Source organism: Pan troglodytes, chromosome 10 (genome assembly GCF_028858775.2).
Source record: "Pan troglodytes isolate AG18354 chromosome 10, NHGRI_mPanTro3-v2.0_pri, whole genome shotgun sequence".
In the NCBI taxonomy this organism is placed as follows: Eukaryota; Metazoa; Chordata; class Mammalia; order Primates; family Hominidae; genus Pan; species Pan troglodytes.
The window spans coordinates 28,581,354-28,595,862 of record NC_072408.2 but is presented as its reverse complement, the minus strand read 5'-3'; the positions used below and the strand labels follow the sequence as shown (position 1 = coordinate 28,595,862).

Sequence of the window (14,509 nt, the reverse complement as noted above, 5' to 3'; positions counted from 1 at the left end):
CCATTCCCACGCACTGAAATAACTGTGGCGCTCTTGCTTCTTTTTTGAATAGTCAAGCTGATATGATTCTTTTTTCCCCTCAAGTGCCAGGGGGGGAGAATGAAGATGATATGGTTTGGCTTTGTGTCCCCACCTGAATCTCATCTTGAATTGTAATCCCCACGTGTGGAGGGAGGGTCCTGGTGGGAGGTGATTGGGGGCTATTGGGAGGATCATGAGGACGGTTTCCCCCATGCTGTTCTCGTGATAGTGAGGGAGGCCTCGCGAGATCTGATGGTTTACAAGCGGCAGTTTCCCCTGCGGTTCTTTTTCCTGCTGCCATGCAAGAGGTACCTTGCTTCTCCTTTGCATTCTGCCACAATTGTAAGTTTCCAGAGGCCTCCCAGCCATGTGGAACTGTGGGTCAATTAAACCTTTTTTCTTCATAAGTTACTCAGTCTCGGGTGTGTCTTCATAGCAATGTGAGAACAGACCAATACAGGAGACAATGATGATATTATCCTTTCTGATTCCCTCTGTGTTGATGCTGATGTGGCTCTAGTCGGTTTAGTCCATACCATACTGATCTTCATAAAACCGTCTCTGTGATTTGGGAGCAGTGTCATGTGTTGCTATTATGTGAGAATAGTATTTTTACTTCATTTTGGGTAGTCACTCTGGATTGATGTTTCATGTTAATCTCCTAAAAGGAGAAGGGGGGATTGTAGAGAAGAAGGCTGGGAATGGCTAATCACCCTCCATATAGGCCTGGTGTGATTCAGAACAGAGCTTAGACCAGAGATTCCCAAACCAAAGAGCCTCAGCATTCCTGGGAGGTCCTGTTAAAACCTAGGTGGCTGGGCCTCACTCTCTTATTCTGATTCAGTAGGTTTGTACGAAGAGCCCAAGAATGTGCATTTCTAACAAGTTTCCAGGTGATGCTTGTATTGCTGATTCAGGGACCTGCATAAACCTGAAGTGCTGGCTTAGGTAGGTCAGCAGTGGCCTCAGCACTGCCCCACATAAGCAATTTCCCCATCCTAGAGCTTCCTCCACATTGCAGACAGTTTAAGAAGAGACCATTTCTCATTCATCTTTGAATTTCCAGACTCCAGCACAGTGCTTGACACAGATGTGTTAAATAGTTGTTGAATGAATTAATGACTGAACTCTATCAGCTGATCTTCTTAGAATTTCTTACTTGAAGTGGGTAATCAGAGATGTTTTACTGAAACTCTGGAATTACCTTAAATAGGATATTGGTTGCATTGAATGTAAATGATGAAATCACTGAAATTAATATTTTAAAAGACAATGGGCTGGGTGCGGTGGCTCACACCTGTGATCCCAGCACTTTGGGAGGTGGGGTGGGGTGGGGGGGGTGGATCACGAGGTCAGGAGTTCGAGGCCAACCAATATGGTAAAACCCCATCTCTACTAAAAAATACAAAAATTAGCCAGGCATGGTGGCGCATGCCTATAGTCCCAGCTACTCAGGAGGCTGAGGCAGGAGGATCACTTGAACCCGGGAGGCAGAGGTTGCAGTGAGCTGAGATTGTGCCACTAAACTCCAGCCTGGGTGACAGAGCGACACTCCATCTCAAAAAACAAGACAAAAAACAATGGAGTAAGGAGAAATAAGGCAACATGCTCTTCTAAGGGTTGCTCAGGTTGAACAAAAGGAGCTAGGTTTTAGGAAGAAGCTGGGCAGAGGAAAGGTGGGCCTACCAAAGCGAACAAGGTGTTTTACCACCATTTGTAATGAGAGACAGAAACCTTCTGCAAGGAGTGTATTAAGAAGATGACCTGGCACCTTTTCCCTGGAAGGTCCCATTCACTGAACCTCACAGGGCAGGGTAAGACATAGTTCTTGTATCAAGGAAGAGTTTTTGGCATGGTTTGTGACTTAGAGACTATGTAATATGTTGGTAACCAGTATGTAAACCCTGGAGATCAGCTCCTAGGACTCCTCTGATCTGTGTGTTCATTCTTTTATTCGGATGGGAACAAAGGGAAGAATGGAGTTTGAGTCTGGTTTGGTTGGAACCTTCCATCCCTCATGACCTTATGGCAGCCTTAGCATGTGTCCTCTCCACGTGTTGCTGGGCATTTTCTGGCATGCCTCTTTTGTTTTTTGTGGCTTTCTTTTTCTCATGCTATCCTTCTGCTTGGAATGTCTCTCTCTACTGTCCAACCAGCCTAATCCTGGATAATTCAGACTTAACCATTTATAACTTCCCCTAGAAGCTACCTCTCCCAGGAAGTATCTTTAGGTGTCTCTTCTCTGTGTTCTTATAATACCCTATGAATACCTCAATCACTCATTCACTTATTCATTCAACAATTATCTATTGAGTTCCTAATAGGTGCTAGGCATAGTGCTAGTCATTGGGGATATAAAGATGGACATGACATAGCTCTTGTCCTTAAGTAGCTCATTGCCTAGTGAGAGGATATAAATAATTAAACAAGTAATTACAATACGAAGTGCAAAGTCCTCAGATAGGAGTAAGCACTGTTGCTATGGAAATACCTAGAAAGGACGCCTAACTCTAACTTGAGGTGTCAAGGAGCATTTTCTAGATTAGCAATCCCCAACTTTTTTGGCACCAGGGGCCAGTTTTGTGGAAGACAATTTTTCCACTGATGGGCAAGGGGAGGGATGGTTTCAGGATGAAACTGTTTCACCTCAGATCATCAGGCATTAGATTCTCATAAGGAATGTGCAACCTAGACCCCTCGCATGCACAGTTCACAATAGGGTTCACATTCTTGTGAGAATCTAATGCCACTGCTAATCTGACAGGAGGCAGAGCTCAGGTGGTAATGCTCACTGGCCTGCTGCTCACCTGCTGTGCAGCCTGGTTTTTTTTCTTCTCTTGTTTGTTTGTTTGTTTTGAGATGGAGTTTTGCTGTTGTCACCCAGGCTGGAGTGCAGTGGCACAATCTCTGCAACTGATGCCTCCTGGGTTCAAGTGATTCTCCTGCCTCAGCCTCCCAGGTAGCTAGGATTACAGGTGCCTGCCATCACGCTCAGCTAATTTTTGTATTTTTAGTAGAGATGGGGTTTCACCATGTTTGCCAGGCTGGTCTCGAACTCCTGACTTCAGGTGATCCACCCATCTCAGCCTCCCAAAGTGCTGGGATTATAGGCGTGAGCCACTGCACCCAGCCGTGCAGCCTGGTTTCTAATAGGACACAGACTGGTGCTGGTCCATGGCCTGGGGGTTGGGGACGCTTGTTTTAGATAAAGAAACATCTTACTCAAGATCTAGCAGGTTGAATAGAATTTAGCCAGACAAAGAGATGGGAGAAGAGCATACCAATGAGAGGAGAAGCTTTTGCAAAGCTCATTATTTGTTTATATGATTAGCTGAAGACTGTAGAGTTTGGGGGCTGAGACTGTGTTTTATTCCTTAGTCTAGTCCTAACTCATAGCATCGTACCTGGCATACAGTAGATGTCCAAGGAAAAATTTCTTGAATGTGTGAATGAATGAATTAGCCTCTGCTGCAATGGCTGTTGAGAGTACTAACCAGTAACCTCAGAAGGTGGTGATTCTTAGAAAGTGAACCTTTGTTGGCTCAATGGCTCTCTATTCTAATTCTTGTATGCCCTTCCTATGTGCTTATCAGTTGGTTAGCAGACATTAAAATTGCATGGGCTCTATGTGCAGGTTCATTTCATGTTCTGAGTACGATTGCTGATATGATTTCCATGTAGCAGCAAAATGCTCCAACCCAATGCTTTGAAAACAAATGTGCAAATTCCGAAAAGAGGATTAATGCAAACAAGGTTAGAACCGACTGAGCATTTTAACACTGCATGAAATATAAACAAATCAAACTGTGTTTTCAGAAACAGACTTCTTTTTTTATGATTGGAAAAATACTGCTTTTGTTGTTGTTGTTGTTGCCTCCATTGTCAGTTGCCTCTCGAAGTGTGTTCTGCTGTTAATGGAACAGCGAGGCAGGTCTGCAGGCCCACACGTCTACCCACTCATTGTCAGTGAGCACTGGATTTCTGAATCACCTGGGAAAATGGGAAATGATTAACTCAAAGCAAAAAAGGTGACTTACATTTTCTGAATGAATGATAGTGATTGAAGTGCTAACTCCTAAGAGATTTGCAGAGGAGTTCATGCAAGGGGTAGAGAGCGTCCCTGTGTTCTTAGGAGTTGCTTTAATAAAAGGAGCCCTGGCTCAGAGTGGGGGAGGCAAAGCAGGCAAGAAGCAGTGAGTTGGAGAATTGAATAAGTTGATTGGAGAATCCTTGTGCTACTCCTCTATGCCCTGATTGTGTGGGCTGACATCTGGCTGCAAATAGATGCTCAACAAAGGATCATGGCTAACCACAGCTCCTAACAGTGCTTTGAAACTGAGTGCACATTAGAATCACACAGCAGTTTTAAAAAATACCAACCCTAGGGCTTCATCCCAAGAGTTCCTGATTTAATTGGTGTGGGATAGGACCCAGGCATCCATATTTTTTTAAAAGCTCCCCAGGTGCTTCTATTTGAAAGCCAGGATTAAGACTAATTGTTTGTAGTGGATTAGGAGAGCCTCTTGCCAGCCAAGGAGTGGCTCCTTCACCATGAGCTATCATCCCTTGTCATGATCTCTCTTCCAGGACAAGAGCAGAGAAGGGAGTACAAGAAAAGAGGAGTAATTAAGGGTTTAGTGTGATCCTTTTAAAACCCCAGTCCAGAGAGGCTTTAAGAAGCACAGGTTAGGTCCACACTGATTGATATTGTCATCCTTGAAATTGAAAAGAGAATATGGAGAATAATGAAGAGTTGGCAATAATGATGTGGCAATGGGTTATTGGCAAGATACTTCCAGAAGGTCTTGAAATATGTTTGGCAAGAAACTCACTGATCAGATGAAGGGACCTGTAAAGTGAAATTTGAAGGGAAATAAAGATACTGAGGGAAGTGGGGAGAGGAACTGTGGAACTAGAGATCAAGGAATAAACTGCTATATGATTCATTTGAAAAACAAGGGAGGCCTCTCTGAGATCCCCAGGAGAGACAAGGAAAAGGCACAGGGATAATGCTCACAGGTATGGATGGTGACATATGTTTCATAATTTCAGTTTAGAGAAATTAATATAATTTTTTTCAATTTATTATTTAAAGTACCACCAACACTATTAGGGTGAGACTTACAAGTGGAACCCTCCACCAGAATTCTGCCCTCCAGTTACAGATTTCCAGAAGGTGTAAAGCATTGCAACATTCACATACTATGTTCCATCCCAAGCCTTATGAGGTCTTCAAAACCATACCACAGTATTCTTGGGGGAAAGTGTCTTCATAGAGAATATTTCAGCACTCATTTTAATAATACATCCTTAAGCTGTTCTAATTTGTGCCCATCTCAATGCCAAATTCAAATTTACTTGAAAAAAACAAAAACAAAAACCACTAGTCTAGTTCAACCTCAGAGGTCCTAGGTTTCTTTCCTTGACCACCTCCTATGCTGAGCTTCCATCTCGTCCCTCCTGGCTGGAGCAGTTAGGTTTACCAGAGCCACATAAGTGAGAGCTACCATTGGCCTTACCTTGGAAAGCCCAAGCTTTCTGGCATAAAGGAACTCAGATCCCTTAGGACCCTGGGAATCTCACATGCCTCTGACTCCTTCAAGAGATGCAGCATCTGTATAACCAAAACGACCACCCTCTACTTCCCTGTCATGTCTTGCTTGGCCCTGGAGAGCACAGAGGGGAGGCTTCTGTGGATCACCCCTCCACCTTGTATACACACCTCCTAGAATTGGTGTCTCACTGCCTAATTATGTGCCAATGGCTCTGATCTGTAAACAGGATATTGATATTAGATCTCACATAGTTTAAGCTTCTGCCAGTAGAATTTAGCTACCTTCCCGATATCTTCCTGCTATGTCAGAAAGCACAGCTCCTGAGCCGTCAGTACAGTAGTCCATGGTTTAAACTGAGGGAAAGGACTTGATCAGCTAATACTAGTGCAAGAACCTGGCTGAAAAAGATCATGAAGGCCCTGAGCATCTGCTTACAGGCCTTCCCTTTTCAGTTTTCAAAGTGTTCAAAAGGGTGGAGGGCCCTGGCTTCTCTCTTATCCATGGAATTCCTTTTCTGGTGCCTTTTCTTACTGTCTCTGGCCTGACATGCTTGGGTCAGGTCAGAGAAGGGCTTTGTCTTAATGGCATGTTTATCTTCAAATCTCTCTTAGTATCCACTAAGCCTATAGGTCTTTGATTCTCTAAGGTTCATGAGAAACGGCTAAGGGGTGCTAGGAAAGATCTACTCAGGATCTGCTCTTACCCCATTATGATGCTAGCCATCTAGCAGAACTTGCACAGTATTTAAAAATGAACAATGTCAACTCTGATTCTTCCAGGCAGTTCTGAACTGAGGATGAAAGTTCACATGCCTCAAAGGTCTTATATAATTTGGTTTCTAAAGAAATTAGCACTCCAGGTATTTCATATCATGATCATCCTTTTTACCAATTACTCGATAGTGTCTGGAGCCCCCAAGATCCCTTGTGACCTTTGTCTAAAACTGAGAAAACCCACTGAGTGAGCAGCAAAACTGTCTTCTCCTTGTGCCTCTTGACATCTGAATCTGATACTTATCACTCTTTAAAACCTGAACCAAAATCCATTGTCTCTGGTAAGCAGTGTTGGGCATTCTGAATCTAGAATTTGGGTTCGAGTTTCCTTTGGTGTCTATTTAAAAAAAACAATTGTTCATGCAAGTCTAAATTTTATCTGAATTTTTATTCTTCACAGTGCATGTGCTATGGGGCTCAGAGATACTAAGTGTGATGTTTTAAACGGTTACTCTTAGAAAGAGTGACTCATCTCAACTTTCCCTAAGTGGTCATGTATTTTGCATATCTATTCTAGAATGCTCTAGGCCCATGGGCAATGCACATTGCACTCACAGAGGGCATACACTTGGCATCTGCCTTAGAATACTCTCCTTAGCCGCATCTTTATCTGCTTGGCTACAAAGCTGAAACTTTCCGTGCTGTTGGGGATCTGTTTTAGACACTCTCTGGAGTTAAAATGAACGAGCCAGTGCTTGAATATTTCCTCTTCCTGTTTGTGTAGCCTTCTGCACATAGGTAGCGATGGTAACTGCCCAAGTGTGTTGCCATTACATCTGGACTTGCAGATGCAGAGCAGGCCCTATGGATCCAGCTCCCTCTCACAGATACCCTGGGTTTGATGTGCTCTTCTCTCATCTGACTCCCACACCCACCCCCAGTTTTTCCCTGACTCTCATTCACATCTGTAGGAGTGGGCGGGAGGCTTTAGCACTTAGGCCACAGAATCTGAAGCCAGGATGAGGGCACAGGTGCTGGCTCTCAAGTGTCCTTAAAGACTCCCTAACCAGCACCACTGAGCTCTAAGTATCTCCTTTCCTTGTGGCTTCTTCCATCCTGGCCTTTCTAGATCCTGTGGGTTGAGGTCTGAAGTTTTTGTCCAGCATGATCTACTTCCTGGAAGGCTGGAGACCACACAAATCCTGGGCTGATTCAGCTTCCCAACCTTCTCCAAGTGGCTTCTACCACTGGGATACCAAAAAGGGGTTGTCCACTGAGTTTTGGTTGTCAACCAAATTCAACCACCAATTTTGCCTATTCCCTTCCCTTCCATAGCCATAGGATGTTACGGGATGGTGATATAGTTTGCATGCTTGTCCCTGCCCAAATCTCATGTTGAATTGTATCCCCAGTGCTGGAGGTGGGGCCTGGCGGGAGGTGTTTGGGTCATGGGGGTGGATCCTTCATGGCATGGTGCTGTCTTTACCATAGTGAGTGAGTTCTCATGAGATCTGATTGTTTAGAAATATGTGGTACTTCCCCTCCCCGCACCCTCTCTCTCTCTTGCTCTTGCTTTTGCCACGTGATGTGCCTGGTCCCCCTTCACCATCCGTCATGATTGTAAGTTGCCTGAAACCTCTTAGAAGCTGAGCAGAGGCCAGCACCACGCTTCCTGTAAAGCCTGCAGAATCGTGAGCCAATTAAACCTCTTTTTTTTTTTTTTTAAATAAATCACCCAGTCTCAGGTATTTCTTTATAGCAATGCAAGAATGGCCTAACACAGATAGTTGTCTTTTTCCTTCTTTAGGTACCACCTCTCCCCGACCCCCTAACCTCTCCAATGCTAGCAAGTGTGATCCTTAAAGCTTAATTGGCACCATGGGCATGGTATAGTCCATGCCTATAGGTCTGGTGCAGGATGAATCCTCCTCTACACTGGTCCTCAGTGCCCTAGTGGGACCTTGAAGTTCCTGAATTTCCATTCCTTCTTTTCCTGTTTAATGTTATTAAGTGAAAGAAATAAGAGGGCGATCTCTGGTATGTAGCCAGAGTTCCTGCTGCAGCTTCCTTCTTAGAAATTACCTAAGAACCACTTCATATGTTTTTCCCTCTCTCCTGTCTTTTTTTCTACTGCATTCTATAACAAGGTTTCCAGACTTGGTTTATCAGCAGAGATCATTCTTCTTCCCTTCATATCTGATTGGAAATTAGACCTGCACAGTCCTGTGGCTGTTGGCATTCAGGAAGGCTGGCTGGAGAGTCTTTACTGTTCTGAGCCTGACAGGAGGCAGGGTTTGCCTTGAGGCCATCAAAGACCTCAGATACCTCAGAAAGCCAAGGCTGTCTACCAGCTGCCTTCTCCCATCTACACCTGGACCCTACCATTCTTCATTCTTGTAGCATCTCAGAGGTGTGACCCAGCCAGGGTCAGAAGTTTCCCTCCCCAACCCCCACCTCCTCCTCCCACCTACCTCCACCCCAAGTGCTGGAGCAGTGCATCCTGGAATAGTTTCAGCTTTTTGTAACAAGCAGCTTTAGCAAATGTGTGGCCTGCAACTCCAATTGGTTCTGATACATGGACCTAGTTTTCAAAACATTTATATACACAGAAATTTTCACATATACATGTACAACTTGATGGATCATCAGAAACTAAATATTCCTGTGTAACCAGAACCCCAGTAAAGAAGCAGAATATTACCAGCATCCCAAAGCTTCCTTAATCCTCCTTTCTAGTCACTCTGGATTTCTAGCAGCATGGATAGCTTTACCTGTTTATAGATCTTATACTGATGGAAGCAAATTCATAGTTTATACAATTTTGTGTCTGACTTTGGTGCAACATTATGTTTGTTCAATACATCTATATCATCGCATGTGGTCATAGATCATGCATTTCATATATTGTGTAGTGTATGTGTGAATATACCACATAAAAAATCCATTTTACTATTTTTCTCCATTTTTTGCCCCAGATTTTGGCCATTACAAACAGTGCTGTTGTGAATGTTGTGCCTGCCTGTCTTCCAGCTGGACATAGGTAGGTGTTTCTGTTGGGTGGTATGCAGAAGTGAAAATGCTGGGTCATGATATATGCACATGCAGCTTTGGAAGATAGTGCCAAATAGTTTTTCAAAGTGTATGAGAGTTTCAGTTCCTCCCCATCCTCGCCCACACTTGGTATTTTCTGCATTTTTATTGTAGCCATACTGGTGGGTGTGTGGTGGTATCTCACTGTGGTTTGAATTTGAATTTCATTTTGAGTGGCTCTGTGGCAGCCCAGGAATGAAGCTAGGGCATCAGATAAAAGATGTTACCGCAGACATATGTCTGTTCTCGCTTTTGAGAGATGCGGCTATATTAGTCTGTTCTCATGCTGCTAATAAAGACATAACTGAGACTGGGTAATTTATAAAGGAGAGAGGTTTAATGGACTCACAGTTCCACATGGCTGGGGAGGTCTCACAATCATGGCAGAAGATGGAGGAAGGAAGAGCAAAGGGACATCTTACATGGCAGCAGGCAAGAGAGCGTGTACAGGGGAACTGCCCTTTATAAAACCATCAGAGGCTTATTCACTATCATGAGAACAGCACAGGAAAACCCCGCCCCCATGATTTAGTTACCTCCCATTTGGTCCCTCCCATGACACGTGGGAATTATGGGAGCTACAATTCAAGATGAGATTTGGGTGGGAACACAGCCAAACCATATCAGCAGCCTTTCTCCCCACTTTAGAGATATCTTATTTGTAGAGGCTAGCTTGAAAATCCAGAGTCTTTTAAGTCAGCCTACATTCTCAGAAAACATGCTATTGTTACTAGGCCTGGACACATCATGAAGTATCATGCAAGTGCCTTTGCCTGATGGATACACTCATTTTCTCTTCTATCTACAAACAATAGTGGAGTCCTATATATGCCAGGCGCTTTTCTAGGTGTTGAGAGTACAGCAGGAAACCAAACAGAAGGTAGACTCTTCGAAGCTAACATTCTAGGGGAGAGAGACAATCAACAATACAATGAGGAGAAATAGATGGTCAGACAGTGACTGGCACTGTGGAGAAAAATAAGGCAAGAAAGGTTGAGGATCTCCAGGCACAGCTTTCAATAGAGTGGTCAAGGATGGCCTCACTGACAAGGTGACATTGGAACAAAAGCCTTAAGCTTCCATGGGAACAAGCTATGTGGGTATGTGGGGAGGAACATTCTGGAGGAAAAACCATGTGCAAATGTCCTAAAGTGGGAGCATGTTTGAGGAACAGCAAAGAGACCATTGTGGTTGGAACCAAGTGAGCAAGAGATGATGTGGTGCAGAAAAGGAGAAGGTTGTGCTGGGCCTGACAGGCAACCCAAGGACTCTCAGCTCTGAGTGAAACATCCTCAGTGGTGCTCCAGTATCACCTTCATGGAGCGTCCCAGTATCAAATCTTCCTATCAACTGAGACGAGTTGGCTCTCTTTCCATAGCTTAGGATGTGTCAGGTTAGAATCCCCTCTGCCCCTAATCAAATCTTTTCTGCTCATTTAGAGGTCATTTTGACTGGCGCAGCGGAATGAGGAGGCACAAGGTAGAGTATGAGGATCTCACTTTTTCTGTGATTTGGTGAACAACACGAACAACACTGGAGTTTAAATGTTCCTAAGATAGTACCCAGGCTGTCCCCCAACACCAAGCCTCAGCAGCACATGGGGATGAACAGGGCACAGCGTCAGTTAAAATTCAGTCTGTAGGATCCGCATTTCTCACCTGTGTCAGAGACACCTGGATCCCACCCTGCAGGCCCCTCTCCCCTACCAAGGGTCTGTTGGGGCAACTCCCAGAGGGAATCCGACATGTGCCCTTGATTTAGGCAAATGTAGCTGTGAACGTTCTGAAGAGGAATAGGAAAGAAGGGGCCTTGGTATCAGAATAGACTGAGCAGAAGAGAAAGACCCAGAAAAAGAAAGTAATAGTATATGATAAGGGGAGCATTAATCAATTAATTGCAGTGGAAGAATCTGGCTAAGCATTGGGGAAAAGAGAAAATTATTTAGTCCATAGCTCATATCAAAATTAACTTCTGTAAAAATATGACAATAAAATATGGGCAATTTTTTTTTTTACAACAGAGAAGGAGAGAGACTTTCTATATAAACCAAAAAGTAAACCACCATCATCATCATCAACATCTAATACTCTGTGCTTTACTTCTATCAAGTAATTTAATCCTCACAATCACTTTGTTTGGTAACATTAATTTTTCTCATTTTCTACATGGTAAAATTGAGGCACAGACAGGGTAATTTTCCAAAGGCCCCAACAAGTGGCAGTGCCAGGATTCAAAGCAAACAAGTATGACTTCAGGGTTCCTCCTTCTATATTACCACAAAAGAAAATATTGAGAGACGTGAATACACAAATTAAAAGCTGTATGAAAAAAAATCAAGTAGAGGAAAGGACAAATGACTGGCGGAGGAGGGGGAATCCCACCACATATGTAACAGATAAAGCATTAATATCCTTTACAGAACAATTTCTCAAATGTTAGTGCTCAGAACACCAATGTCCTGAACCATGCCAATGGGTGTTCTGGGAGGAAAAAGAAAAAAGTCCTCACCGTCAATGAAGTTTAGGAAATGATGTGTTAAATCTGACCATGGAAGTCTTTTTTCCCCTCAGTTCACCTATTAACATCTCACGGGACAATAAAACTTCTGAAATACAGCCCAGAAGATCTCATCTTTGTATGTAATGAGTTCCTACAAATCAGGAAGGAAAATATGAAAAATCCCAATAGAAAAATGGACGTGAGAAAAAACAGACAGTTCAAAAAAGAAAAAATATAAATAGCTGTAAGCATACAGAAACATATTCAACCTTGTTATTAACGAAGGAAAATGAAATACGGAGGTACCAATTTTTATCTTTCAATTGGGAAAAAAGGCTTACACCCAGCATTTGTAAGAGTAGGAGGAAAAAACCACACTCTTACAAAATCAGTGAGATTGACTAAACAAGTACACCTTTTCTATGGGAGGGCAATTTGGCACTATGTATCAAAGGTCTTAAAAAATATATATAACTTGATCTAGCAAAGTTTGTTCAGAGAAACTTATAAAGAAATACAGTACGTCCTAGAATAATGTTTTTCCTGTCATTCAACATTATTTTCTTGCAACATTGACAAGAAAAAATATTGATTCCCTGCCGGGGCCACTGTCTGTGTGGAGTGTGCACGTTCTCCCCATGTCTGCATGGGTTCTGTCCATGCACTCCCGTTGCCTCGCACATTCTGAAGCTGTGCATGGTAGGTGAACTGGCTTGTCTCAATGGCCCCAGTCTGAGTGGGTGTGGGCGGGTGTGTGAGTGCACCCTGCGATAGGATGACATCCTGTCCAGAGTTAGTTCCCACCTTGCACCCTGAGCTCCCAGGACAGGCTCTGGTCACCCAAGACCCTGAACTGGAATAACTGGGTAAAAAATGACCTGACTTATTTTTATTAATCTTTTAAAAATGTATGTATAGCTCACATTTATTTTAATGTTTAATATTACAAGTGTTTGGGGTCTTTATTTAGAAGCTTGATATTTTAGTGACCAGAAATATGCTGTGGGAACTTAACTCTTGTTTATATCAGTTAGCCTTTGGTAAAATTGGTTTCCTTATATGTTGTTTTGCTTAAAGTTGTTCCAGTTAAAGTCACAATTTCCAAGAACCTATAGGGGACATTAAGTGAGGACCTGCTGTAATTGGACAAGTGGGCAAGGATGTATGTACAGGGGAGTTCATTGCAGCATGATTTGTATTAGCAAAAACGTCTATTAATATGAGTCAACGAACATTTATACATTGAAGTACTGTGTACCTCTTAAAAACAGTGATATTGATCTGTTGTATTCCCATGGAAATATATCCAACGTATATGTAAAAATAATCAGATTACCAAATAATTTATAACTACCTTTGTAAGAAAAATAAAAGAAAATAAGATGGAAAGTGTATATATTTAAATGTTAATGGAGATTAGTTTTCTCCAGTGGTTGAATTTCAGTTGATTTTTATGTTTTCTTTATACCTTTCTGCGTTGTCTAATGTTTTTTACATTGATCACTTGTTACTTTGAAACTAAAAATGGCTATTACTGTTTTGAAACGTGACATTTTTACTACTCTGAAAAGGTGAAACACATTAGAGAACTAAGAGGATTTAATTCTTTAACGAATGTGTAGTTTTTTGTTATGCTACTGAACTTAGCCTCAGCCTAATAAGCTAAACCCAAAGTGAGGGTGAGTAAGATTCAAGAGGAAGAAGACAAAGAAGCTTAAAAAAATCTGAAGTCTGTAGAAATAATAGATCTTTCTAAAAGGGATATAGAGAAAAGAGGGAATTAACCTTCACATGGTTCAACTGCTGCATTGAATCATTGGCTTGTCAGAGGAAAAACCTGGACAGTTAACGGTTCTTCTTGTGTCAGGCAGGGAAACAAGCAGATGTCAAATAGTGTTTGGCAAACGGACCTGCAGAGCCACCCTCCAGCAGTTTCTGAAGGGAATCTCAACTCCTTGTTCCTGAATTTGTGGAACAGGATCTGGGCCAACTCCTTCCCCCACCTCCCGCCTTTTTTTTTTTTTTTTTAACTAACCCAAAATGAACTCCTTATGCAAAGTCTGGATGGTTTCCAACCCACCCAGTGCTCAAGGTTGTCAGCCAGCTGTTGGCAGCTCACACTGACTCATTTTCTTTTCTCTTAAATGGTGCAGAAATATGTTGCTTTACATACAGAGGAGAAAAAAAAAAAAAAGCATTGAAGGACCTAATTTGAAAATACCTCACATCTCCTAAAATCAGCCTTAAGACCTAGTCAGTTTATTTCCCCATTCATTCTGTGGTACTAAATGTGTTGAAGTGGGAGGGTCCCACAGAGAACTACCCTTTTTATGATATGTAAAGGGAATTCCTCAGCAAATTCTCCTGGAAAGGAGATAATTGAATATTAATGAAGAATCTATCTCCCTTGCCATTCTCTTGCCACTGCCAACTGAAAATGTAGCATTTTATATTTATTTAAAACAGAATCTATCATAAAATAGATCTATTTTAAGAAATTGAATATTTGAGGAAATGTATCATCCTTAACTCTCTATCATCCAGTCTTGTTGGGAGGTAATGTAGCCTAGTGGTTAAGATCAGAAGCACTGGAGTCTGTTTCCTCATCCATAAAATACTATCTACCCCCAC

The 14,509-nt window shown here is 42.5% G+C and overlaps 1 long non-coding RNA gene across 2 annotated transcripts in view; it reads left to right on the top strand.

Moving 5' to 3' along the window:
- The window catches only part of LOC107967478 (uncharacterized), a 61,477-nt gene extending 48,226 nt beyond the window's left edge, over positions 1–13,251 (top strand). For both annotated transcript variants that reach the window (XR_010148001.1, XR_001707915.4), the window contains exon 4: positions 9,265–13,251. This is a non-coding gene — a long non-coding RNA (uncharacterized LOC107967478). The remainder of the gene's footprint in view (positions 1–9,264) is intronic.
- The last annotated feature ends 1,258 nt before the right edge of the window (positions 13,252–14,509 follow it).